Source organism: Oratosquilla oratoria, chromosome 43 (assembly GCF_046742065.1).
Source record: "Oratosquilla oratoria isolate Oo_2021 chromosome 43, ASM4674206v1, whole genome shotgun sequence".
Taxonomy (NCBI): Eukaryota; Metazoa; Arthropoda; class Malacostraca; order Stomatopoda; family Squillidae; genus Oratosquilla; species Oratosquilla oratoria.
Window position 1 is genome coordinate 12,869,204 of NC_134819.1, and position 4,442 is coordinate 12,873,645.

Genomic DNA, 4,442 nt, shown 5'->3' on the forward strand with positions numbered 1-4,442 from the left:
AGATATGTGAAAAAGCTTTAGCTAAGGATAAGGATGTTTTTTGAAAAGCACAGTGGAAGGTTTCGCAGGTATATGGGATCGGAGGAAAGTTGTTCAGAGAAGTCAGTATTTTGTACGAGAGTAGTAGAGCCTGTGTTAGAATTAGAAATGGAGAGAGTGAGTGGTTTGAGGTGAAGGTGGGGCTTCGCAAGGGATGTGTCATGTCGCCATGGCTGTTCAGTGTGTACATGGATGGGGTGGTGCAAAAGGTAAATGCAAGGATAATGGGTCGGGGATTAGAGATGGTTAAAGAAAAAGGGGAAAATGAGAGATAAGCCAGTTATTGTTTGCTGACGACACTGCTCTCGTAGCAGGATCAGAGGAGGGATTAAGGGAGTTAGTGACGGAGTTTGGGAAGGTGAGCGAAAGAAGGAAGTTGAAGATAAATGTGGGTAAAGTAAGGTGGTGAAATGTATATGGGGAGAGGATGGCAGCAAATAAAAAGTGAGTATTAAGGGAGAGAGGTCTGTAGGATATTGGTGAGTGGAGAACTGTTGTATATGGACGATGCTGTGATGCATGGAAGGGAGTGGGTAGGGGATGGGGGTTAGGGAGGGGTTATATGTAAATGATATTTTGACACAGCCCGAAGGTATTTCTCCCCGTCTTCTCTTTTTCTGCATGAGGGGACGGAGAGGGGGGAGGGTTGCCGATTAAATGAAGCGGGCTTGCTGTGGATGTACTGTGTCTTGCTGCACTGTTTCTAACCCAGGGCAGTGGGCGAGATGCAGGGATGACCCGTCATCGAGGAGATGCCAACAAAAGAGAGAGGGAGGGAGGGGGTGGTGAATGGGAGTGGAGTGGGTGGGAATGAAATGGGTGGGAGTGGAATTATACCTTTTGTCTTTGGCTACCTCCCTTGTAAGCGAGAAAAAATTCTTGGTATACTTTTGTATGTATGTATGTGTGTATGTGTGTATGTATGTATGTATGTATGTATGTATGTATGTATGTATGTATGTATGTATGTATATATGTATGTATGCATGTATGTATGTATGTATGTATGTATGTATATATGTATGTATGCATGTATGTATCTATGTATGTATGTATGCATGTATGTATGTATGCATGTATGTATGTATGTATGTATATTTCGTATACATATACATTGTGCATTTTCAAGTGATAGATATAATACAAAATCAATGACATACATATCTAAAAAATATAAATATATACATAATAGGTGAGGTCACAGTGTGTTTATTATGACTTGGGGGATTATTGTACTCAGGTTGTAGCATCCCATGCAATGGATCTCGGATCTGGACGATGGAGTTATGTCGAACTCTCTTATTTGTAGATTTAAACTCGGATTTTGTTCTTTGATTAAAAGGGTTTCCAGTATTTTGAATCGTTTCTGTTCTGGAGCTTGACCTATTATGGAACCATGTCAGCAAGATATTTGAGAAGAGACACATAAAGCTGCTAAAAAGCTCAGGGAGGACACTGAGATAAGCATACCGACAGTAGATGTTTTGGTCCACAACTAGGTCGGATGCTAAAGAAATAGAAAAATAGAATAAACAAATAATGAACAAACAGGTAAACAATAAACAATAATAAACAAATAGGCAAATAATACACAATACAGGTGTTTATCTAAGTGAATCTTAAATCTTCGAACTGTACTACATTGCACTGCCTCTGCACGAAATTTATTCCATTCATTTACTACACGGTTGACGAAGTTGTTTCTATCCACTTCCAGATTAAATCTACTTCCTGAGACTCTGAGACCATTATTTCTTGTTTGATTCGCATTTAGTGTGAAAATTTCGCCACTTTTGATGTTAATTCCCTTTAGTATCTTGAAGACCTGTATCAACCCCCCCCCACCCGAGTCTACGCCTTTTTAGGGAAAATAGATTCATGTGTTTTAGTCGATTTTCGTATAATTCATTTCTGATACTAGGGATCAGTTTGTGGCTTACCGTTATACTTTTTCCAAATTGTCAATGTCTTTAATAAGATACGGTGATCATACGGAAACAGCATATTCCAAATGTGGACAAACTAACGATTTATATCTTATTAATGACAGATGGGCATTTAGAATCTTAGGATCGCACAATCAGTCCTAGAATCTTATTCGTTATCTCTAAGGCGGAAATACACTGCTTAGATGATTTGAGATCATTACTGATAATTGCGTCGTGATGCTTTTCATTGCCCACTTTTGTTAACAAAATTCCAAATAACTTGTAATCGTACTTATTTTTTTACCTATATGCATAACCTTACATTTACTTGTGTTAAATTTCATTAGCCACTTTTCATATCATTGCTGTAGTTCATCTAAATTTTCTTGAATATCTAATTGGTTTAAATGATCATTTGCCATTCCGCAAATTTAAAGACAATATATTTTGATCTCCATTAAAGTCTACCAGCAGTAAATGGACACTATCCTAAGTGACAATTCCAAATTCCAACGGATTACGAGAAACACAATAGAAGAGATAAAAAGAAAATTCAATAGAAATGTGGACACCATAAACACCAAATCAGGTGAATTTAACCCAGGATATTGATACGGTAATATCAGGACACGAGATCCCCTGTGAGACCTACCATCAGCCAAGTCTCCACACAAAAACATATCATCTTGCTAAGAAACTGAATGAGGCAATTATTCCTTTCATCCCTTGTGAATTCAGCCAGACGTCAGCAATCGAATTCACTGATCTATCCGGATAACGATGTCCTCAAACTGGATTTACCGAAGACGGTTCTGAAATCCCTATTGGAAATCTGCACCATTGATGCTCCTTTCCTCTGCTACCGTGGGAAGATGTATAAGCAAATGGTGCCATGGGATCCCCTCTTGGGATTCTGTTTGCCAACTTATTTATGGGAATGGATGAAAGAGAAGTTTTCAGTGTCATGGACTATCTATTGATTTATGCCAGGTATATCGACGATATTTTTGTCAAAACAGATAAAGAAGAAACCATTGCTCTCTTAAAAACTAAATCACAAGATATCTCCGGCTGAACTTTATCACAGAACCTAGACGTCCTTGCCCAGCAAAGCTCAAATAGTTTCAAGACAAGTGTATACACCAAACCAACTAATCCTGGACTATGTCTCAATGGAAAAAGCGAATGCCCCCAACGGTACAAGGACTCCACTTTTAGGACTTGCATTAGAAAGGCCCTCACTCACTCTAGCAACTGGCACTCTACTCATTTAGTAATCGAGAGTTATGCAAGTACTCGTAAACAACGGATATCCTAGTCCAGAAAGGTCAAAGGATAAGAATCTACTATAAGGGCCAAATGTCCTTCAACCACGATACAGACGAAAGGATCATGAAACAAATGATAAAAGACGTCAAACCAACTAGACCTCAAAATGAAGTAAATCATGTACCTATCACTAAAACAGAACAATCTCCACTCTCATCATGAACAACAGACAATTGAAAAACACACCTGATCTACAAAAATACACCATGTGTATGAAGACACTTGTCAAATAGGGAATTGTGCATCCCTTCCTACTTCATGCATGGGATGGAGTGCAGCCAATTACCCCTTATGATAATTACCCATAGGACAATTGCCCCGGAAAATAGCCCCCTCAAACTGGGGCAATAGCCCCTCCCTATTAAGTAAATAGGGTCAGATGTGGTTTCAAATAAGGGTTGTATTTTTCTTTTATTATGGGCAACATTAAGGCTAGGGTGAAATAATTTGATAAAAATTGAATGAAGAAATTTATCATAAAAGATGTGGCTTTATATGTATTTTTTATTATGGAAGACATTAGGGGTAGGATGAAGTAATTTAATAATAATCAAACAAAAAAAAATCTTTTATTATAAAAATAAAATAAAATAATTTCTTTATTAAGGGTGACATTAATGGCAGGGTGATTTAATAAAGATGAAATAAAAAGGGACTATTGTACTAGGGGCAATTGTTCTAAGGGGCAATTGCCCTACACTCACATAGGATACACGACAACTAGATCTGGCAGACGAATTACTCTCCACCTACAGAATAGAGCACCAAAATTTCACATCACCAATTGCCATAACATCCACCTGACAATAAAAACAAAGGAAGACAATGCTAGAATAATAGGCCAAGCTCCAGGACAGAAATATCTCCAAATGCTGGAATCACTTTTAACCAAAGAACAGAATCCGAGTTTAAACTTACAAATAAGAGTTCGACATCGTCGAGATCCACTCCGTGGGACGCTACAACCCGGGTCCCATGATTCCACGCCCCTCATAATAAAATTTTAATACGATATGACCTCGTCTATTACACTAATCAACAAGATTTATTAAGATACCTGTCCCACAAACAAGAGGATGTGAACTTGATAGAATTTCTTCTGCTGATTTCAAGTATGTTTTCAGAATTTTTCTATCATGCATAAAT